The 25329-nt window shown below is 37.1% G+C and overlaps 3 non-coding genes across 3 annotated transcripts; all 3 read right to left on the reverse strand.

The window, feature by feature from the left end:
- Positions 1 to 15681: 15681 nt before the first annotated feature.
- Positions 15682 to 15752, reverse strand: TRNAG-GCC (transfer RNA glycine (anticodon GCC)). Its single transcript has one exon. It is a non-coding gene; the product is annotated as a tRNA-Gly (tRNA).
- A 2309-nt stretch (positions 15753 to 18061) lies between these two features.
- Positions 18062 to 18132, reverse strand: TRNAG-GCC (transfer RNA glycine (anticodon GCC)). Its single transcript has one exon. It is a non-coding gene; the product is annotated as a tRNA-Gly (tRNA).
- A 6661-nt stretch (positions 18133 to 24793) lies between these two features.
- TRNAG-GCC (transfer RNA glycine (anticodon GCC)) lies at positions 24794 to 24864 on the reverse strand. Its single transcript has one exon. It is a non-coding gene; the product is annotated as a tRNA-Gly (tRNA).
- Positions 24865 to 25329: the final 465 nt, after the last annotated feature.

Consider the following 25329-nt stretch of genomic DNA (forward strand, 5'->3'; position numbering starts at 1 on the left):
GAGTCGCCTGTGCTAAAATGTATTATGTAATAATTATTACTAATAGTGTTACAGAAAAGTAATTAATGAGAATTCTGTTATTATTTTTCAGAATTATATCTAGAGTTCGTGCTTAACGTTGAAAATTACAGTTCGCTAACTAATGAGAAAGGAATAGACATAATGATCCATTCTCAGTATGAGGAATTTGTGACCAGTGGAGGACATTTTCTTCCTTTTTTAACAAAAAATGAGATTTATGTCCAACTGGTAAGTTTTACCATCTTATTCCTTTCTTTTCGGCTTAATATATGGTAAAAGTTAACTTAAAGAAGAACATAAAATGAATGATAGATAGTAAGAACTGGAAACTGGAAGAAACGTATTATACACCATGAAGAAACGCATTATACCCTCAGAACATTTCACTCCTGATGAAGCTAATTTAACTGGAGCAGAGGCTAAGTTGAAAATTGTATATTTGTAAGACATATCTAACAGATAATCAATATTTTGTAGTTTAATAGCAGCAAATATCAAGTAAGGGCAACGTTCCTAATTCCAACGCCCTGTAGTCTATGAATGGTAGTTTTTTGTTTATTGAGCAACACACTAATAGTTTGATGAACTTCAAGAGATAGAATGAAAGAATTAAACCAAGGACCGAAACAGATGACTTGTGGTCATCTTGCTTGGTTGATCTAATAGCTAAGAAGATGTGTGCGCCAATACAACTCTTAAACTATAGAAGCGCCAGACATATTGTCTATAAATGCATGTATTCTTCGGTTGATATTCTGTTTGTTGGCATAAATAAGTCCATGAAAATATTTCGGTCGGTCATAGATAAGATTTGAACTTATCATGCTTTTTACACTTTTTTGTTTTCTTGAATAGGTATAGCAATAATAATTTGGCAAACAAAATACTTGCTGTAGTCTCAGCAATAAGTTCTTCACGAAGTATTAAGGGTTTGATTTTAATTTAATAAAAGTACAAATTTCTTACAATGTTCAAATGTTTTTAATAAAATATTTATATTAATAACACAAAGAAATGCTATTATGAAACTGCATTAAACACACAGCGTTCTCGGTTGAAAATTATTTTTTAAAAAGGGACACGCAACTTCAACTTTTTTACAGCTTTTCCATTATGTTTCTCAATCTCCCTCAATTGATTCTTATAAATAGTAGAATTTAAATTATAGATTGTAAATTTTGAATTTCTATTCTCTTTGAAAACCAGTACAAAATTACTTTTAATTTTTATTAGGAAGAGAAGTGGCTGCTTCCAGCTCCGTATAAGACAAGGTGTAAAGATTATCTGAAGGAATGGAAAGAACGCGGTGGAAATGGACCTGTGACTCAACAAGTAACCATTTTTCCCATTTTTTCACTAGACGCACACACTTTGCATTGAGTAAATTTTATGAATACTTGCAATCACCGCTTGATTACTTGTAATCCACTCAATAATAAACGATATGAAATGTTATTTATCACGGGAAAGGTATTACATCAACAGTTTCAGATTCGGAGAAAGGCCTTGTATGCTTTTTATTGAATTGATTCGCCTAAAAATCAACACGCTCCATCATTTCCTTGTTTCTGAAGCCAAGAAAAATCTTCCGTGAGAGTTCATCGAGAAATTATGTCCCATCCTAGTATCGGTTTGCATCACACATTGCCGACTTGGCTCCTCCATTATACCATATATTCATGTCCCCTCTTAAAAGTCTTCTCAGAGGCTAACATTTCACTTACCACCATGTCATGGTCGTTGTTACCAAAATATGGTTTCCAGCGCATTCTTAAGAGAAAAAAAAACTCTTATAAAACCATAACCAGTCTTCATTTGTAGTGGCAAAAAATGCCCATATAACTCTGGTGACGATGGTAACAATTATATTTTTAATGAGCAATCATCATTTTAATTGGGTTAGAAGCGCGTCAGGATGGTGTTTTTCGATAATATTAAATGTTTTTCTTTATCCTACCTTAATTTTGCTGCAGATTATAATAATAATATATTTTTTTCTATTTTAAATTGGCATTGGAGAGGTGAATCTGAATTAGCAGGTTCACTTCTTGGATGAATCCCCTGTTGTATTCATTTCAACAGTTCTTTTAATTTTATTCCCTAACAGGCATGCATCGAGGAATGCAAAACGAAAATTTCCCTGGAAAGAAATGGATGTGTAGATATTCGTATCACGTACCCACATTTTCACAAAGTATGCAAAAACAGTAAGCATTTTTTTTAGTAAAAATCATTTTCTTTGTTATTCAGTGTAGTGTATATTACTCGCACTTAAGTCTCCAATAATGGCATGGGAGTTCTAATTTGCTAATTTAAATTTCAACCACGAAAATTAGAATACAAAATTGAGTTGAAATTTTCCGTATATATTTTAAATCCATGTCAATGTATCAGTGTCAATGTTTTAACCAATGTATACAAATACACTGTAAACTAAGTGAAAATTAATAGTGTACCACCTGATAGTTAATAAATAAAAGGGAAACTTGTCCAAGAATTCAAAAAACATTAAAATTCCTGAGTTATTTTCCATTTTCCATTTATTTCTAGTCTCCAACATATATTTTGTGGTACAAATCAAGAAGAAAAACTTCACTTAAGATTACTGAAATGCGACTCAAAAGTAAGGGAGATCGGGGCCTAAATCAAATGGTGACTTTAATAACTAAAGATTCTTAAGCTTCCATTGAGTGCATTTATCCCTCCTAAAGTTGAGCCCAAAGGAGAGAAGGACGTGATCCAATTTTTTTTTGATGGGTTTAATTTTACGTTTATCTTACGAGAATACCAAATATTGATACTAGAAAGGGTTCAATTTCTGCAACCAAAAAAGTGTACCTGTTAGGATGCGTCTCTACGGAACTCCTCCTTGAGACCGCAAGATGTTGGTGTATGCGCACATTTGATTTAATGAGGATGCATCTTTTCGGAGTTAAGAAACGATAGATAAGGCATATATGGCAAGGTTTCAATAGTTTTCTAGTAATTGCAAAGCAACCTCACAGATAATCAGTTGTTTGCTAATATTATTCTAAAAAAGGCGATATGTAGCTGTAATTGAGCATATTGAGCCTCCTGAATATTCAACAATTTTCAGGAAGTTAATAATGATGCAACAACCTTGAAAGCATTATTCAAATATGATGGTATAACTTTCTGGTGGATAATGTTCTAGAAATTCTTCAATAAGGAGCAGATGTTTGAAATAGATCTAAAGTCTTTGGAGACTTTTGGATCATTGATTTTTTGAATAGGTCTCACGTTTTTTTCACGATTTTTTGAATAGGTCTCACCAAGTATAAATTCCGATTAAATCATTTCAGGATATTACGATAATGGCATTGTAAATATAGAGCAGAATATCTAAAATGGACTGACTTCTAGTTATAAATAAGTTGGAGACTTGAGTACCCACTATAGCTTTATTGAACTTCATGCTGAACGTCTGATAATGACCTCCAGCGGAAAGCTTTTGATAAGGACCTCCAACTGAAAGCTTCGATAATGACCTACTAGTGATAAAGTTAATAATGTCTTCCTTAGACTAGTCTTATTTGCTGTGATAACCATCCAGTTCCAGACTATTCCAGGTGTATGTAATGAGACGTATTTTATTCTCTTGGCAAAAAGACTCCATTTCACGGTGATCTCGATGTCCAGCAACTCTTCCTCTGCTTGCTAGAATATGATCAGGGCCAGCCTCCGTTGTAATAGATTATACAATATAACTGCTGTCACAATGTCTAGTTGAGTGCATTAAAAGTTATTTTTTTACGAAAAATATTCTTGCAGATTTTCCACCTTATTGCCAACTCCTGGCTGAATCAATTTTAACTAAGTTCCGTGTATTTTATTAAAATGTTCAATTCTCTTATATAGATATAAAGAACGTCATTTCATAATATAATTCGTTTACTTCCAGGAACAAAAACTGATCAATGTGAGGAATTGTGTACGCCGCCATGTTAGTAAGTATATTTCTTTCAATACCTATTCATATTGAAAAGATAAAATGAGCTTGACTTTATTATTTGCTCCTTGCGAACATGCATGAGTGTATTTTAAATGAAAGAAAGTTTTCAGTCGTACAACATAGTAGAGTAGTTTAAATAATTAGGAAATGGTACGAGTAAATTATCTCACACTACTTCGACGAAGTTTCAAATTCCTTTTGAAATTCGTTGTCAGGTAGCAGGAAAGTATCAATAAAACATGTAGCTTGGGGAAGATGATGTCATAGCTATTCGGAGCCATAGTACAGAAGAATTAAACATTAAACAAGATTGTCAATCAAACCACATAAATACGGTTTGCAATCAAAAAACATAAACAAGGTATGCAATAAAACAACATAAACAAGAACCCTAATATGAGACATTTTAGGGGTGCAGTTGGCCTAGATGTTCTTTTCACACATGACAACGCCACTGCACTTAGAGCTCAAGTGGTGGAGGAACATCTCAAACTGAAGATGTATGTATAGTATCTTATGTAGAACGGCACCTGAACGAAAGTTCAACTCCGCCGATTATTCGAAACAACAACTTTTGGTGGGTTGCCAGTAACTGCCACTCCCCATAATATGTTGAATTCGTCCAAAGGTGTCATCACAGAGTGGGACCTGATTACGAAGATATCCAACGACTGCCGTGGCCAGCACGGTCATTAGACTTAAATACAATCGAACATGTGTGGACTCCATTGGGGGGTCGCATTATACGCCGACAGCCAACTCCTTGGTCACTTATTGAGCCGAGGTCTGTGCTGGTGGAAGAATGGATTTGTTTTCATAAAATTTTATAGACCTTTTCATGACATTTTAGCCACCTTACGTAATTTTTGCTCAGTTATGTCTGCAATCTCTTTTTTTCAATGTTAGCCTTCAATTCGTCAAAAGTATGAGGATTGTTGTGAAACATTTCAACTTTTAATTGTCCCCAAAGAAAAAAATCTGGTGGAGTAAGGTCTGGAGATCTTGGGGGCCACAAGTTTTTTTAGATCAATCGAACTCCGAAAAATTCCAGTAATATGGCCATCGTTTCATTTACTGTATGGCAGCATCTGGTCGCACCATCTGGTTGAAACAAACATTCTCGTTCATTCACCTCCAACAATGCAATAAACTGTTGGATTATGTCACGATAAACTTCTCCATCCACAGTTCTGTCAAAAAATATAGGTTCTATAACATGACGCCGCGAGATGGCACACCAAACTCCAATTTTCAAGGTATGTAATGATCGTTCGTGATACGCATGTGGGTTGACTCCATATTCGGTTGTTCTGACTATTCACATAACCATCTGATTGGAACCAGGCCTCGTCACTAAAATAAACACGATCCAACACCTCAATTACATTTTCATCAACAAAAGAACGAAACCAACAACAATTCCGTACACGTTTTTCATGGGAAGGTCCTTTCAGTTCCTGAACGACACCAATACGGTAAGAATGCAATTTTAACTTCTTTGTAGCCCTGAAAACAGTAGTTGGTGACAGTCCGGTTTCAGAAGATAACTTCCTAAGCAGTTTTCTTGATGAGCAGGTTAAACATTCATTCAGATCATCCAGAACGTTCTCAGTTAACAGTGATGGCCGGACTGGGCTCTTTTTATCCTCCACACTCCCAGTCTCACGAAATTTCGCAATTATACGCGGTATTGTTGACTTGTTGGGCACAAATGACTGAGGAAATTTCATCTGAAACTCGTCTTGCACACGTTTATAAGATTTATACGCGAAGTAAGCTCCACAATAAGCCCACACTCATTCTTGGAAAACGACATGGTCGACACAACACAACACAACGGACTGGATGCCTGACCGAGACTAATGCATGTCACGGTCATTCAACTGCTTACATTGGCTAACCTTGGGTGCAGTGCAGCCCGTAAATTATACCTTCTTCATTGTAGGGCTGCGTCCTTTATGAAACACCCTGTAGTACCAAAATGACTAAAAATTGTGACACGAAAGCAAATTGTTATTCTCTGGACCTTTTGTCCGCTGTGAATTTATGTGGGCCAATTGCACACTTTGTACATTTTATTTTGTACAGTAGTAGATGCAATTGCGAACAAATGATTTTATTGCTCGCATTGAATCTCTCTGGAAGTAACTGGCATGTTTGGCTTGAATTAGACTCAATGGCGATCAGCTGTCCCTCACAGAATGAGTCATCAAGTGAAACCAGGAGGGAGTGCTGTTAAGTAGTTCTCCGCTGTGTATCCCCTCCCTGTATCTTTTCGGTATTACATGCATATATTACCTGGTGTTTTTGTAGCGCTTGAACCCAGTTTATACTTATAAAATAATGGCCGTCGTGGGTGGCACAGTTGGTAGCATGGCCGTCCTTCTCAAAACGGGGTTTAAAAGACCAGAGTTCGAATCCCGAACTGTTATCTTTTCTACTCCGTTTAATCACCATATACAATAGCGTCATACATATTTCTGGCAAAATATTAACCTTACAAAATGGCACGAACCTTTTTGGTGACTTGATATAATGTAATACCAAATGGCTCAGGCACAATGGATCTCATACTACTCTAACGACTTTCGAATTCCTTTTGGAATTCATTATCAAGTCTAAGGAAAATGTTAGCATTTTGGAGCTACTACAGGAGATCTGAACTTGAGATATAGATATTAACACCCTTTTAAGGTATTAATATAGTTAAATGTTTTATTTACTATTCCAATTCATAGTATATAAATCTAAAATATGTGAGAATTAATTTCCTTGGTCCCCTATAATTCTTTAGAATATTACTATGAATAATACTAATTAACCCTTATAAATTGTTATAGAGTGACTTTTTATTGTGTACAAAATTTATCACAAGCTGAAATGCCAAAACAATACAACTACTTAACAACTGGCAATGTTTTGTACTGAATTTACAAAATTTACAGCTTACGTGTAAGAGTTAAAGGCATGATTATAGTTAGATATACTGTACATAGAGAGTAATTTCACTGAGTTTTACAAAATTATTTATAATCACCATTAGAATTTCTTTTACAGTTCCCAGAATTACAAATCCAGCCTAGTGAGCTATCCTTTTTCTCCAGCAAAAGTAAGATTACTTCTGTTTGATTTGTTCTGTTTTAATAATTCTGTTTAATGTGTTTAAATCTGCTTTGCTTATTATTCAATGCACATACTCAGTTGACATTGAAATAACCACCCACCCACCCACTTAATAATGTACTGGGAAGACGATAATGACTTGCACATGTCGTAGTATGGATGTAGAAATATTATGAGATGCTGCAGTTCTGGACAGAGATTTGTTTTATGCCTGCGAAGATTTGTCTAACGTTAGGTTAAAAATTAACCAAAGTAGGCCACTGTGGGCATGAAGAGACCACACAGGACATTCGGCAAGACGCAAAAATCCGTTGTTGTAATTTTAGATTTACACTCGGACTATAAATGCACCAAATATATATTGCTGAAGGTACTCTTACTCGATGATGATAATCAAAGCGAAAAAGCACAATGCGCTTGTTATGCCGTACTGGTTTACAGACCTTTAGAGATAATTGCAAGATGAAGAGTTCCATAATCAGTAAAATATTCGACTGTGACTTTGCAAGTAGATGATCTTCAATAAGAACTACAGATCGATACACAGAACAGCAGAAATTGCATGGCAATGACAGATTTCACGTACGTGTTATTGAAGAGTGAAGTATTAGTTGGAAAGTCAAACGTTGGTCGACTTGAGATATCGTCTTTCCATTTTGTAATGCATATTCCGCATGCTGCTAATAAGATTATCAAGAAGGACAGGGGGATAAAGATGTCCACAAAAGCAGTTCTAGCTCCTGAAGAAACTTTAGTGGTGACCACACCATATGGTCATATGATACAAATAATGGTGTTCATTCCCAGATGGCGTTCAACTAATTTTTGGTCAATGATTGATCATTATGTTCCCCTAAGAGGTTGTTTCCTGTTGTATTGCGCTTATAACGTCCCTTACAGTGGGTGCGAAATCTAATATTACACTTCTTTGCAGATTACTGAGCCACTAGAGTGCTTCTTTCGGATGCACATTGAATGTTTAACGTTGACCAGGAATAAATCAACGGAATCTGCCTTCGATTACATTGTTGGCTGAGAAATATATGTTAATCTATGATGCGTCATATTTATTTCACTGTGCTCAGCCAAACTTGACAGAGGATATACCAAATCGAGAATCATAGGTATAGGGTACGCAACGCTATTGGCTTTGGTTCCATATAATATGCTGCCTATCTCAATTCAGGAACTCCTTCCTGCTACAGAGTGAGAAGGACATCAGACTATCGCCCACCATCTCACAGACAACCAAACAAAAAATAACATAAAATAAAAAGTAGTGGAAAGAATATTCCCTATTCCGCCTGAAATGAGAAATAAGCCATTATTATTTCTTATTTTTATCACAACCAACTTGATGCCTTTTTGTAAACTGATGTAGTTTATCATGTTTAAATGTTTTTAATAAAAACTTTGATTTATTTTATCAGTAAATATTTAATTTGAGAAGTCCTTCAAATGCTTAAAGCTATTTATCCAAAACATTGCACTTATAAATATTCAATTTTTACTGAATTATTAGTGATTTATAATTACATGCAATGATACGTATTCTTTTTTTTATTCTTACAGATAATTAATCGGTAAGTTATTTTATAATTCGCAATTAACTACCACATGTTTACAGTTAATGGTATATTAATTTATAATTAGTATTATTATCATTAATGAATATGTATTATTATTAGCAATACTTCATTTTATCTCTCTATGTCTGTTTGGTGATATATTATTTACGATTTACTGAAATTTTTAGAAGGAAATATTTGCATTGTTTCCAAAATTAAATTGCGTAACTGTACGCAAAATATTTTACACTTAAGTTGAAAAGAGGACAACTTATAAATAAACTGAAACAATTATCGATGACTAAAGAATTGAGCAAAAAAACCTGATGTATTGAGTTTGGACCTGAATACATGAATAATAATATTATGTAACAAATTTTAAAAAAAATTCTGTTTATTTTAGCTTCTTGATTATACTGATTTCGTATATAATCTTATCTTTTGCATAACATTAATGGTTTGTTCAGAAGAGGTGCTAAAAAAGTGCATCTGTAATAATACTGTACCAGATTTATTAACTTCGTGCAAAATAGAGTATTAATCTTTGCTAAAAGACAACAAAAATTTGAAAAATCACAAGTTAAAAAGTAGAATCCCTCTTCAAGACAATCAAAAAAATTCCTTAAAATGTGCATTTGATTTTTTGTCTATTGTGGTCGCTGTGACCACAATATTCCCCAACTAAGAACCGGATATAGTCGTCCATCAAAGCTTCTTCCCATCTTTCTTTGGAACTGGATGATCTGATTGATCATCCAGTTCCCAATCTACATTCTCTGGAAGGTGGATAGAGAATTGGAAAATCTTCATTGTGCTGCACAGGCGCAATAAGGGATGGTATGTTGGGATACACTTCGGCGTTTCGAACGGCAGAACTTTTAAAACTTTAATATATCTGTAATGCAAAATTAGCTGTCGTCATGATGGTTTCAAGGATCTCTCCATATTCGAGGTATAGCAAAAGGCATACATAACTAGTACATAGTGTATATAATTTTTAGGGGGGTCAGGCGGCACAAGTGCTTTCCCACATCTGCTCCATCTTGTGAAGAAATACAGTGACATTGTAAAAGCCAGAAAAGTTTTGTACAGTATGTATAAAGTGCTGTGTTGTGTTCTGGCGTTTTGCAGCAGGGAGAGCCCCTGGCGAAACCCTATGTTGCCCATATAGACCACAAGGAGGTAAGCTAGGCTGCCCGTTATTCTCTGGTTGGTCTCCGCCGTTGTTGCCCGATCTTCCTGTACGGAAACAAAGTCAAAAACAAAAGAGAGAGAGAATGTGTGTGAGGAGTACAGAGTATAACACATGATGGAGAACGAAAGTAAGGGTATGGGAATGTAGATGAAAACAGCCCCCAAACATAAGCTCCACCAGGCGAAACAGGAAGAGCAATAATCCCAAGGAAAGGGAAAAAATCCACACAGGAGGGGTGCTGAGTGTGATCGCCTTTGGCGTTGGTCTGGATTTAAGCCACGGATCCTACCCATTTTAGGGACTCGGTTAGCACCATCCTACACTGGGAAACAGGGTCAGCAGAGGTTTGTGGTTGTCAATTCCTGGAGTAAGGAAACAAGTCCGCAGATCGGCTTAATCCAGTGAGTGCCACATCTGACCGCCTGGTCATTCCAGTAGCTGTCAAGTCCAAATATAGGTCGATACAGTAGGAGGCAGGTCCAGGGATGAGGAGAGTCCGGTAAGTGTACATTCAGGTGAGGCAGATCAAGGAGCTTTTCACTAAGCCTATGCACCACTGTAGTTTCAGTTTGCTGGGCGGGCGAGCAGGGATTTTTCTCCGTTCAGATAGACTGTACTCAAATAGGCTTTGTGCCCATGTGCATCATTGATGTAAATATACTCGTGTCTTCGAGGGATATCTTGTATTTCTGTAAAAGAGGGTGCATTGAAGATCCTCGTAGATAGAGAAATCATAAACGATGTGTTGTTCCAATCTTCTTTCCACAGTGACAGAGTGGATCCGGAATGATTCTGTTCATGCTAATTTATCCTTGAAGGAGCCGTGACAGATTATCAAGAATGTAGTGTGGATACCAGGCGAGAACCAGTACGGAAATATGGGGAAAAATTGGCTGATGTTTGAATTAACTTCTTTGTTATTTGGCACTTCGTTTTTCTTCTTTGTTATTGGGCCTTACTAATAAATAATATTAGTAGTTTCTTTCTTCACAAAAAAATCAACTATAAAGCTATAAATTTAAGAGTTGCGGTCTTTTGATTCCAATAAATAGTTTAATTATCGTAGTAAGTTGTCTGTAACAAATGGAGGTTTTAATGATGATATCTACATGTTCTCTTACTATTTTCTACAGAATATAAATTACTGATTGTAAAATTTTCTAATTTTCGAACTAGTGGTAAATATAGCGACCGCTGTTTGATACGAACCAACAGAGCAGAAGTGAGATGTGCATAACTTGTTTCGATTAGCCAGAGGCATTTCAAAATAGACTTCATATGCACATCAAAACTTGGTGCCACCAATGATGTTAATCCATCTGCTCACATGCTGCAGACATAGTAGAACTAGTCTGGAGATAACTTAATATCTTCACACTAGTTCCTTAATATAATCTCTTAATATCAGACATACAGTGAGTGGCGGACAAAAACAACTGCATCACTTGTGAATGTTGCAAATAATGTGTTTTGCGCTGCATTGTGGGTTGCAGAAATGTTCGAAATGCGTTTGTTAGATGGGATATACGTATATATCTGTGAATGAAATCCAATAAAAAGACTCCACCTGATATACCTAATTGCCATAAATATCTTCTGAAAGGGTAAAATGGGTAATTAATGGAAATATGAGAAATCATGCAAATGGAAATCATGACAACCGAACATACATATACTTTATCGCATTTACGTGTGCAAACTTAAATGACAAGTTAACGTAACAGCATTATGTACTGTAAATCAGCAAAATAAGTCCTCAATATTTGGTTGTTCCTCCTCGAGCTGCAATTACAACCTTGCAACGATCTGGCATAGAGTTAATCAACTTCTGGATATACGGTTCCCCAATTTCGTGGTACCACACCCTTACAATGAGCTCCTGCAGCTGAGTCTTACTTGTTCGCTTCTTCTGAGCAATTTTAGACGACATTATGTACCAGCAATTTTAGACGACATTATGTACCAGCAATTTTGAATAGGGTTCAAATCTGCACTGTTCAAATCCGGGCCAGTCCAACACTGTAATGCCAGCATTTCTGAGGTATGACTACACCTTAAGGGAGAAAAACGAGGGAAAACATTGGTGTAAGCATGTTTTAAGCATTGTGAGATAAGAAGACAAATCATCATTAAATCTAAATAGCATAAAACTTACCAATTTTTTTCTGTGTCAAGTTGCTGAGTCCCGTTGAAAAATGACGTTTTGGACGTCTGTGCGGTGATCCCTAATAACGGGTTTCAGGCACTCCTCCAAGATAAGTTTGGGTTTCTGCATTCACAGTTCCGTTAATAAACTTAATTCGCCACACATCTTTGCTTGTTATACATCCCCAGACCATCTGAGTAGAGGGGAACTTTCCAGTCGGTGTTATACAGTCAGGATGGTATGCCTCCAATTTTCGTCTTCTCACATATCGCTTCCCATCCGAACCATGCAGGTTGAATTTCGATTCGTCAAAGAAGATGACGATGACGATGTACCATTGCTATTTTATTCATGAAACATGCGTGTTTTAGCCCAAGCAAGTCGCTTTTTCCTCATTTGTTGGGTCAACAAAGGTTTCTTCTTGGACCGATAGGCATGGAGACCACATTCCGAAAGCCGTCTTTGGATAGTTCGTGCACTTGTATCAACACCAGCCAGAGGTCATCTCAAAGTCCAGTTTTAGATCTGGAGCACTAACATGGCCGTTTAGAATATCGATCTCGGGAAGGCGTAGTCACTCTCGTCCGGCCTGAGATGGGTCTTCTCTTCATATCACCGGTTTCACTCTTTAATTTCAGCACCCAGGATACTGTTCACTGGTGGCAATCTATTTTATCAGCGATAGCACGCGTAGAAAGCCCTTCCTGGGACAGAGCAACAGCTACACTTTTTTTTCTTGGTGTCAACTGAACATATTGAATCATGCTTACACCTTCGCAAAACAGGATACTATTGAGCATATATACCCTTCCAACGCCGTCTTTATAGGAACGGCTGATGCAATAACTTGCAATTACTGTCTGATGCAATAGAAGCGTTATCTTACGCAATACCTTTGCTTTGCGACAAACAAAATGACTGTAATCAAACAATATCTTATACGTTTCACTACAAATGTTACTTTTTTTTTAAGGTGATGCAGTTTTTTTGTCCGCCACTGTATAAGTTAGTGCAAATGCATCATGTCTATACCCAGTAAATTAACCGAAGCTATTATAGTGGCATCGTTTTATTATATCTTATATTGTGAATGCCTTCGCAGAGTTGCCTATTCATTATACTTCCAATAAGTAACGCTTTTCCAATAGAGAAGGCTATTTTCACTTTCTTTCGGTGATACCACCAGCTAGATGGCCCTCACATGGTATATATATGTAAGGATATAATGCTCTTTAACCTACAGCCTCCTAAAGGCTGTAGGTTAAAGAGAAAGCGAGAAAATCAGCTAATGACAATCATGATTACTATCGCAATATTTAAAATAAGCTATTATTAATTATTTCTTTAATTATTAAATTTATAGCATCTATTAGTTCTTGGACCTTAGTTAATATCAATCAATCACATTATCAGCCTTAATTAAATATTAATTTACTTCGTTAAAATGCATTTGTATTTTCTACAATAACGCTGTTATAGAAAATTCCAAATACAAAACGAATCGGTTGATATTAAACTTGTTAGCACATTTCCCGTTTCTTTACATAGCCCTGATTCTGTGATAGTTACAATTTTCTACACTAAACCTGTGGTTACCGAACATCGATATCTACGGAAGTTTGAGGTAAGCTGCTCTAACTTGTAAATGCAATGCAATTTAATGAATTGAACTTGAGATTGTAAATGGAGATGGATAATTATTCTTTTAATTGTTTATTAGTTTTTTGTGTGGCAATTAAAATTTGTAAAATCCCGCTTTTATAACAAAATAAAGTGAACAAATTACATGGAACTTGAAATAACCAAATCGATGCTTAGATGTTAAGATGGCATTACTGATTGATATGTTTTACACGTACAGAATAATGACACTTATTCTTATAACTGTATAAAATGACTTTTAACCACGGATCTATCGGATAATCTTCTCCTTGCTGGTAGATGTCTTGTAAATCATGGACAGAACACCATATGCTCTTCCTAACCGCTTGTTTACACGACGTAGAAATTTTCACAACTAAGTGAATCATATCCCATAGGACTTTCCAGTCCTTAACCATTTTTAGCGCTTCTCCCCTATTTTAGTTTGACTACAGGATTTATGTTCTTCCCCAAAGACCATAACTTTACATTCAGAACTTTAGTTGCCATTTTTACCATATATGTCACCGATCGGAGTCTTTTTGAAGTAACATGGGCTGGATGGAATTGTTGAACACCTTTTCGGATCATTAGAAAACTTTGACTGCTTTCCCTGGATTCTGTCATCAATATCACTGATGAAAATTAGAAAGAAGAAGAGAACACAGCGATCCCAGCGGACTCACATGTTATGCTAATTCACCTCGAAGATTAAGGTTCTCTATCACACCATTGCGAAACCGCGATGCCCTCTTGGGTAACACAGTTCATAAAAACACCGTCCATTCCACACTGGGTGAAAAAACCTGAGTTCGAATCCTGACATTAACGTGAGGAATTTTTATTGGCCTCTTTCAGAACATGGCTGAATTTGTCAATCTCAGGCGAGGATAGCGTGGATTTTTCTCCCGAAAACTCTGGATCTTCGTCGAGTAAACAGAAAATGGACCACAGAACACCCTTTCAATTATTAAATAAATATACTATAACTTTACTGTCTGTTTATATTTTAAAGTTGTTCTTCGGTCTTAACTACATGCATTTAATTGTTTTCATTTAAGCCAATTGAAATACTAAGCTACATTGGAGGTTACATTGGAATATGGCTTGGAACGTCCTTGCTTTCACTGGTGAACTTTATACAAGGAATCCTGCCATTTATACGCTCAAAGTACTTAAAGAAACAACGAAAGAAGCGCCGTATATTCTGCAAGAGAACTACCAAAGTCGATCGGGTTAAGAAATTAGTTGCAGATGACTAAAATTGTGTTCAGGAGAATGCCTTATATGCACTGTAGTATAAAAATTTGTCTCTCCTTACAATTTAAATTGATTAATTCATTGATAAATGTAATTACAAGATAGGATGAGTCCCTCCTTAAAGTATGTAAATGTGTAATGGTATTTTTACAATACCAAAATAATTTCCATACAAAAAAAGTTATATTAAATATCAAGAAGTGCATTTAATTGATTTAATTGATATTTTTCTTTTAGATCATCATTATTAAATTATTTCAAAACATTACTGTTCTTATAGTGTTTATTTATGATTAAATTTAAATTATTTCACAACTTAATCAAGATAAATCTGGATAATCTGTCCTGAAAATGATACTGTGACACTAACAAAGAAATGGTTCAATAATCTTGGTTTGTTTTCTCGTTGTTTCTTAAATGACATCTTAAATGTTATCCGTACTCTTCCAGAAAAACCCATAATTATCTTTAAATAAAGATTTAAATAACAAAAAATGTTAAAATAAGCGAAAAATTCTCTTTAAAAATATTCCACTTGAAAATTAAACTGAAATTGCAAACAATTAACTCAATGTATTGAGTAAAATTTAGTTGTGGTAGGTTCTGTCAAGGTCCCTTGAGGAGTTTGTGATTTCATTTACAAAGTAATTGTAATCCAATTTTAATTATTGTAGTGATGTTTCAACCAAACCAACATTATCTTAAAAGAAACTCCAGTGATATCTGTAGCGCAGGAAGCCAAAAGGAAAAAAAATGCATTGGCCGGGAATCGAACCCGGGCCGCCCGCGTGGCAGGCGAGCATTCTACCACTGAACCACCAATGCTACTGTTTCAATCTCACATTTTTTTCCTTGAAATACAGAATGGACGTCTAATGCTGAGTAATTCATAATTACGTTTTCAAGTATGTCACTGACTCCTATTCAAAACAGGTTCTCTTATTGTCGATGTGTTCGATAACTTTGTAGTGGAATGAACAGAAAATATTGTTTTGCCTTCCATCGCACGTTCTGAAAAATGAAATTTTGATTTTAGTTTAAATATTATTAGCAGTTTTCATTCTTCAAAAATAATTCAGCTGGAAAGCTAGAACGTTAGAGATTCATTTCACTCAAGTAATTTAATGGTTAAGACGAAAGCACACAAACAAATAACTGGTATGGTCGTCCTGGTATGATCAGAATTAGTCAGTCAGCGTGGATTCGGTTGGTTTATTACCTCCGAGAAAATGGATTTTTTTTAGAATACTTAAATGAAGATACGTGGCCTCAGCATAGCATCATGGCCTCATCTGCCTTGGTACTTCAAAAACCAAACAACGTAGTCAATAGTGGTCTCCAGATGGTAGTCACGGATACCATTTCGCGAACAACAGCAACTGAGAGTCATTTATGTACTTCAAAAACCAAACAACGTAGTCAATAGTGGTCTCCAGATGGTAGTCACGGATACCATTTCGCGAACAACAGCAACTGAGAGTCATTTATGTAAAATTAAATGTTACCAAAGGCAGACTGACAATTCTCTAACCATTACATAAACTCGATTTTTGCTCCCTATTAATAATATCAAATGAATTTATACGATTCATAATGACAGTACAAAAACGTTTTGTTAACATGAATAATAATAATAATGTAAGGTGTAAGGTGTGTTGGGGGTCTAACGGCTTCTGGGGTTCCCCCATCTCCGCGTATTTTCTATGTTTCGGGCAAGCCTGAGATTTTTAAAAAATATATATATGGTTCATGAGCTATGTGGCGTGTTGTGCCCTTTGTTCATCCGGCCTATTAGCCGTCAGTGGGACCTGACGTTTCCACACCCTGCCACGGGGAGGCTTGTCGGGTGTACCCAATGAGGCTATTTTACACTGGCGGGTCCTGCCACTTACTTTCCTGAGATTTCAGTGGCTAGGACCTAAAATATATATATTGTATACTCGTGTCCTAGAAGGATATCTTGTATTTCTGTAAAAAGGATGCATCGAAGATCCTCGTGGCTGGAGCAATCATGAATGGTGTGGTTTCAATCTTCAGGTTAGCCCTAGGGACAGTGTGGATCCTGGATGATTCCCATTGATGCGAATTGATCCTTGAAGGAGCCTTGACTGGTTATCAAGACTGTTAGGTATAGAAATCGGGAGGAAACTAGGACGGAGATTTAGGGTAATCTTGGTTAGTGTTTGGAATGAACTTCTTTTTGATTTTATCTTTCGTTGTTTCGAACTAGCACAACAGAACTGAGGTGCCTATCACTTGTTTTGATCAGCCATAGGCATTTCAAAATAGACTTCATATGCACTGCAAAGCTTGGTGCCACCAACGATGTTATGCTATCTGCTCACATGCTCCAGACCTGTATCCACAACATAGTAGAACTAGTCTGGAGAAAACTAATCTTCACACTAGTTCCCCTAACACAATATATAACAAAATTTACATATAGATTTTTTTTTATGAGACTTATTTGTATATAACAAAATTTTCAAATATACATACAAATTAAACATTTAAATATACACAAATAGCAACTATGATACAAGACAATTCACCATCTCACACACATCAATTATTCTCAAATATTCCTCATATCTATGCATAATTCACGTTGGTGACACAACCTTTCCTTTCCTTTCCTTTTTTGTCTCATTAGTATTCTCTCGCACACGATTTATAAATTGCATCTGTAGCTTAAGAAAAGGTGCTTCTCTTCCTTTACAGATTTACGCATATCATTTTAACGCGTTCTCGTTAAAAAAAATCCCACTTGAAAATTAAACCAAAATTACAAACATTATCCCAAAGTTTTGAATAAAATTTAGTTCTGATAGGTTCTGTCAAGGTCACTTGAGGAGTTAATGATTTCATTACGGGTGTTTATTTTATTTACAAAGTAATTGTAATCCAATTTTAATTATCGCAGTGAGTAGTCAGGATCAACAAATGAATGTATAATGATGATATCTACATGTTCCCATACTTTTTTGAATAGAATGAAAATTACTGCTTCTGATTCTTAAATTTTCTAATTTCGAATTGGTGAAAATAGCATGTGGTGTTTCATCCGAACCGACATTTTCTTAAAAGAAACTATGTCGGGCGATATCTGTGACACAGGCAGCCAAAAGAAAAATTGCATTGGCCGGGAATCGAACCCGGGCCGCCCGCGTGGCAGGCGAGCATTCTACCACTGAACCACCAATGCCATGGCTTTAATTTTACGTTTTTCCTTGAAATACAGGATGCACGTCTAATGCAGAGCAATCTGGAATTATGTTTTCAAGTAGGTCACTGACTCCAATTCAAAACAGGTTCTCTTATTGTCGATGTGTTCGATAACTGTGTAATGGAATGAGCAGTAAATATTGTTTTACCGTCCTTAAAATATGGGACTTTGATTTTAGTTTAAACATTATTAGCAGTTTTCATTCTTCAAAAATAAATCAAGTGGAAAGGCAAAAAGTTAGAGATGCAGTCATTTCACTCAAGTAATTTAAAGGTAAAGACGAAAGCACACAAACAAATTACTGGCATGATAGTTATTAAAAAAAAAGAAAAAGCCCTACAGTACAATTTTAAAGATACAATATGTAGAAATAATGCAGAAAGACCGTGTAAAAATGCAAATACATAAAGAAATGCGTTGATATATTCAAACATTAAAATCATATGTACAAAAGAGGATTGCATTAAGTTAAGTTACCGGTAAAACAAGTAATAATTAATCAGTTAGAGAATAGAAAAATAATAAAACACATAATAATAAACTACAATAATTAGATGAGAGCTAGTCATTTGGCATTTGAAGTGAAGAGGCAAACTTGTGGATGGAGTTCATCAGTGATTGGGAGTTGTCAAAGAAGTCAATGAGAGAGTCATTTGCTGATTTGCTGATTCTGTTCAGTGGACTGAACTTAATAAAGTCCGTGGTGGCAGAGTCAAGGCGATACGGTGTAAGATTCCTGAGTTGTCTACAAGGAGCATTGAAGTTTATTTTACTCAGGATATCAGATGCGTCATAAGTTCCAGTGATTACTTTGCACTTCGAGGGGTTAGCAGACAAGCCATTCAGAGATAGCCACAGAGAGAATTTATTGAGAGCACATTGAAGCTGTTGAGAATCGGTAATTTCCTTCACTGCTGAGTAGATCTTAAGATCATCTGCATAGAGAGCAACTTGAACATTGGAGGTGTACATGAAAGAAGGAAGATCATTTACGAAAACAATGAAGAGAAGTGGAGCTAAGGGGGAGCCTTGTGGTACTCCACTTAGTGGTATAAAACAGTCTGAGTTCACTTGATTGATGATAACGCTCAAGGAACGATGCGTAATATAGCTGCGTAGCCATGAGAGCAAAGGGTCACGGATACCATATAGCTTACGTTTTTCCAGAAGTTGTTCGTGCGGGACTTTATCAAATGCCTTAGATATGTCTGTGTAGACTGCATCAACTTGACGGTGGTTATCAAGAACTTCAGAGGTGTATTGCCAGAAAGGAAGTAAATTTGTGACTACTAACTTGCCACTACAGAAACCATGTTGATTCTGGTCAATAAAAGGCCTGAAGAATTCGAAGATATGTTTGTGTACTGCTGTGTCAAAGAGTTTGGCCAGGCTGTTTTGCAAGGTTATAGGTCTGTAATCAGTTACATAATTTTTATCACCTTTTTTTGAAAATAGGAACTATATTGATATAAATCATTGGCTTGCTCTCATGATTGCTTAGTGCTTACAGTCACCATCGTGAAGGGTGAAATTTTTGAGGTTTTTTCACATCGTGGCCTAATTAGTCAGGCAGCCTGGATTCGGTTGGCGTATCACTTCCGAGAGAAAGCATTTTTTCAGAATACTGAAATAAATATGCAATATACTGACGCATCATGGCCTCAGCTGCCCTGGTACTTCACAAAATAATCAACAGCTTAATCAATACTGGTCTCCAGATGGTAGTCACGGATGCCATTTCGCGAACAACAGCAACTGAGAGTCAATTATGTAAAATTAAATGTTAGCAAAGGCAGACTGACAATTCTCTGATCATGGCATAAACTCAATTTTTGTTCCCTATTAATATTATCAAATTAATTTATATACGATTCATGATGATGGTACAAAAACTTTTTTTAACATGAATAATAATAAAGTGTACCGTATTACGACTACGAACTCCAGACGTACTTAGAGACCGCTACCCAGAAGCTGTACTGGGATCGCGGAATAATAACAGACAAGACAATCCCTCACAACAGACCACACACAACCCATGTGGACAAGAAGGAAAGGGCTATCTATCTGATTGACATAGCGGTACTCAACACTGGCAACCTCCAGAAAACCCATAAGGAAAAAATCAGGAAATAGACGAAACTAAGGAGATCAAAGAGATGTGGCATATGCAGCAAGTAACGACCATCCCGCTCATCGTGTCAACCACCGGTATGGTATCAAAGACCCTGCATAACAACCAAGCAGCAAAAGGTCTCCCAGAGAACCTACAAGGAATTCCAGAAGATCGCAATCCTGAACACCTGTAGGATAGTCAGAGAATTCCTCGACCAACAGTAACACCAGACATAACAGCCGTCCTGTGTCCCTTGGTAGAAATGCCCGTCACGGGGTGGAATGAAAAATTAATGTAAGAGAAACCAGTACACACCGCTAGGAGGTAGGTCTGACTGGCCATTATTCTCTGTCTGATTTCTGCCAAGGTCGCCTGAGCTTCCTAGATGGAGACCAAGTTAAAAAAAAAAGGTAGAGAGTACAGAGTGTAACACAAAAAAGGTGATGAAAGTAACAAACACTGTGCGCATATTGATGAGGCCTTTCCCTAGTTAAAAGTGAAACGTAAGCTGCAACAGGCAAAAGGAAAAAGGGAATAATGACAGAGACGGGGGAGGAAATCCACACACATGGGGTGCTGTGTGTGATCGCCTTTGACATTGGTCTGGAATTAAGTCACAGATCGTACATGAAACGTACCAACTGTGTGGTACTACACTTAAGGTGGTAGAAAATGAAAAAGACCTGGGAGTGATTGTGAAGTCAGATATGAAGTTTTCTGAGCAATGCAGACAGGCTGCCAGGGCAGGTCATGGGGTTTTGTCAATGATATATAGGCATTTTGCTAGCAGGGAGAAGGAGGTGATTGTCCCTCTGTATAAGGCAATGGTCAGGCCACGCTTTGAGTACTGCGTACAGGTCTGGACGCCTCATTTTAGGAAGGATGTAGATTTACTTGAGCGTGTCCAGAGAAGGGCAACAAGATTGGTGAGGGGAATGAAGGGATCCTCTTACCAAGAGAGGCTTAAGTTCTGCAAATTGCAGTGGCTGGAGACTAGGCATCTGCGCGGTGATCTGATTGAGGTGTATAAGGCCTTGAATGGGTTGAGCACGCTGAATTCTGATGGGATCCTTCCTTTTGTTCAGATTACGAACCTAAGGGGGCATAAATTCAAATTAAGAAAAGACAGATGTAGAATAGATGTGCGGAAATTTGCCTTTAGCCAGCGGGTGGTTAATTGCTGGAACAAACTTCCATCTGTCGTTGTGGAAGTTGATAGGTTGAATAAATTTAAGGAGGAACTGGACAGGCCTGGAGGGAATGGTGTGATTTTTTTTTTTTTTTTTTTTTGGCTGATGCTGCATAAGCTTATACACTTGCTTTCTTGCATCATATGCCACTACTACTACTGCTACTACTACCCAGTCCAGGGACTCGGTTAGCAACAGCCCAACCTGGAAAAAAGGTAAGCAGAGATTTGTGGTTGTTAACTAGTGGAGAAAGAAAACCAGTCCATAGAAAAGGTCAATCCAGTAGGTGTCACATCCGGCCGTGTGGTCAATCCATTCGATATCAAGTCTAAAGATAAGTTCATACAGTGGAAGTCAAGTCCAGGAATGACGATAGTCCGGTAAGTGCATATTCCGGTCGAGCATATCTAGGTACTTTTCAGTAAGCCTACGCATCAGTGTTGTTTTGGTTTGCTGGGCGAGCGAGCAGGTTCGCCGTTCAAATAGTCTCCGCGCAAAAGAGCAGGTTCGCCGTTCAAATAGTCTCCGGGATAAGGCTTTGTAGCGATGTGCATTATGGATGTAATTATATTCGTGTTCTGGAAGGATATCTTGTATTGCTGTAAAAAGAATGCAGGAAGATCCTCGTAGCTGGCGCAATCATAAACGATGTGGTTTCAATCTTCAGGCTGGCCACAGTGACAGAGCGGATCCTGGATAATTCCCATTGATCCTAATTTATCCTCGAAGGAGCCGTGACCGGTTATCAAGAATGTAATGTGGATACTGGGAGAGAACCAGGACGGAGATTCGGTGGAAACAGAATAAACTTCTTTTTTATTTGGCCTTTCCTTGTTTCGAACTAACACAGCAGAAGTGAGGTGACCATAACTCGTTTTGATCAGCCATTATAGTGGCATCGGTCCGTTACATCTCATATTGTGAACGCCTTTGGAACGAGTCCCATATTCAGTTATACTTCCAATAAGTAAAGTTTTCCCAATAGAGAAAACTATTGTTACTTATTCTCAGTGATACCACCACCTGGACTGCCGTTTCAGGGTATATATGTAGGAATGCAATGCTCTTTAACCTATAGTAGCGGTTTCCAGCGACTCTAAGGGGACGCGAAAGTGTTCCAGGGGGTTCGCGCTACAAATTTTGTAATGGCGTATGCCTAGATTTGCATAGATATATTTTTGTAAACTACAAAATAGTTTAATATTAATTTATGCGGTTCAGTTCAAAATTTATATTTAGTTGTGGCTTGGGTCACGCGCCCTTACATAGCATTCATGCGCGACAGGATATTAGTGTAGGGTTTGGGTGCGAACGTGCCGATATATATCGCACCGTTCAGTCACATGTCAGACAAACTGAAGTGGCTGTACCAACTTTGAAAGCGTCAGGTTACTTGTCACAATGCTCTTTTAAGCATCCTGGTCTTCTTAATCTATCTACCCCATAGCATAATAAGGAATCTAGAAAGGAGATTCACGCATGGTTGACGCTGCACTGAAAACAAAATCTCCCACTACATTATAGGGTCCCCTGTAGGGTCCCCATCTACTCATATTTTATTTTGTCTGCAAATTGCGTGTGTTCTCTGGTCGAGTTTCGTGGTCTCAGACGTAGATAGCAAAAACCTTTGCTATCTACTTCTGAGACCGACTAACTCAGCGACGGAGTGAAAAACGCCCACTAAAGTTCCTTGCGTCATCGACAGGATTCAAACCCGGACCATTTCTACCCGGTGTGGGGAGAACGGTAACCATACCACTATGCTATCCGCGCAGACCCACCAACCAGACTGGAAGTTTTAAATTTTTCTTCCCGCCTAAGATACTAACCAGCATAAAAACAAGAAAATAACAACCAAAAAATTCGTTTTCTTCACCAAGGTCATACAAAAAAAAAAGAAAAAAAGAAAAACGATTATTTTTAGGCCAACCGAATAATTAAATTCATCTGCTGTGCTTTATGTATTATATCTATAGATTGCTTGTGTTCTCTGGTCGATTTGCCTGTTTTGCTGGACAAAAAACCGAGTTGCCGGGGGGGGGGGGGGAACCTTGCTATCTACGTCTGATACCGACTAACTCAGCCACTAAGTTCAACACAGAAAGGCATAATTCTTAAGAAGCTTAGAGCAACAGACTGCAACGCAGTCTACAAATTCCCCTCTCTCAAGCAATAGACTGCATCGCAGATCGTCTTTGGACCATTGCCCGGTTACGGACGGAAAGAAAGATAAAAATTTGCCAATGGACCAGACCCTTGTTCTCCAGCCAGAAACCGTATTTCAATGATAAACAAAAATCCTATCGAGAATAGCGAAAATCACGAACCCCGAAATCCTACACCTTTCTTCAAAATAAAAATAGCAATGTTCAACAGGATTAGAAGACAAGCCTATAATAATATAATCTTCGAAAAACTTGCAAAATCAAAGAGAATTACCTAAAACTCGAAGAAACAGAATGTTTCCACATGATTTGGGAGATTTTCAAAGAATAGGCGGATCGCACCTTTGGAGATTGTGGTGATTTACCAGCCAGAGTAAGACAATCTATAGACCCTGCAACTAATAGGACTGCTCTAGGGGACATATCCATCACTAGCCAAGAAATTGCAACGGTCATCAGAAGCCTATCAAACAAGTGCACCACAGGCCCAGAAAATTCCCTCTTTTCATTATTACGCTATGTAGTCCTTACTGTCCCATACTTTCAATAATACCTGGAGAGACTACAGACCTATATTCACATGATGCAACTTAAAAGTCTTTGAGAAAACCATAATCAAACAATTAAATAATCAATGTTTTGGTCACCGTCCATCCTATCTTCACTCAGTCATCGAAAACAGATCAACTATAACAAACCTCTTAGAGACAAGTTTCGGGATCCAAACTGCCCTGAACAATAAAATCCAGGTGGATATCCTCTTCCTGGACATTAAAACCGCTTATGACAGGATAGCAATTCAACTCTTCCTCCACTCCCTTGAGTTTCACTGTCGAATTACAGGAAACTTACTCGCATTCTTGCAGGAATTACTAACAGAGGCACATTATTTTTAAGCATGAATATTTAAACTGTATTTTCACTCAAGACGCCGCGAATCCTTCGCTCTGCCCTTTATTAACAATATTTAAACCAAGCACTGGTCATAGATGTAATTCAATCTGTCCTTTGCAGCAAACTATAAAAGTAAAAGTCGTTTAATTTTAATTTTAATTTGCAATTTTGCGAATTAGTAAATATATCACTTGGTATTTCATCGGAATCGATAATCTCTTAAAAGAAACTATATCGAGTGATATCTGTGACATAGGAAGCCAAAAGAAAAAAATTGCATTGGTCGGGAATCGAACCCGGGCCGCCCGCGTGGCAGACGAGCATTCTACCACTGAAACACCAATGCTACGCAATCAACTTAAGGCTTTTCCTTGAAATACAGGATACACGTCTAATGCTGAGTAATCCATAATTACGTTTTCAAGTATGTCACTGACTCCTATTCAAAACAGGTTTTCTTATTGTCGATGCGTTCGATAACTCTGTAATGGAATAAACAGAAAATATTGTTTTACCTTCCATCGCACGTTCTGAAAAATGAGATAGCCCTGCAGTACATTTATAGAATTAATGCAGAATGACCTCCGTGTAAAAATGCAAATAAATAAAAAAACTCAAGCGGTATCGAACGAGATTTACCTTCTTGATATATATCCTCACTATAACTGACCAACCATATACATTTCCCATCTGTTCTTGAAACAAAGAAAACACATTACCAATGAAAACTAATTTATGATTATTTTTGTGCTCAACGCAGTTATTCAAATGTTAGTTGATATTTAAATTGAGCTTCCTTTACCTAATTAAA

This window comes from Mastigoproctus giganteus, chromosome 3, assembly GCF_048544385.1.
Source record: "Mastigoproctus giganteus isolate SK-2022 chromosome 3, ASM4854438v1, whole genome shotgun sequence".
Classification (NCBI taxonomy): Eukaryota; Metazoa; Arthropoda; class Arachnida; order Uropygi; family Thelyphonidae; genus Mastigoproctus; species Mastigoproctus giganteus.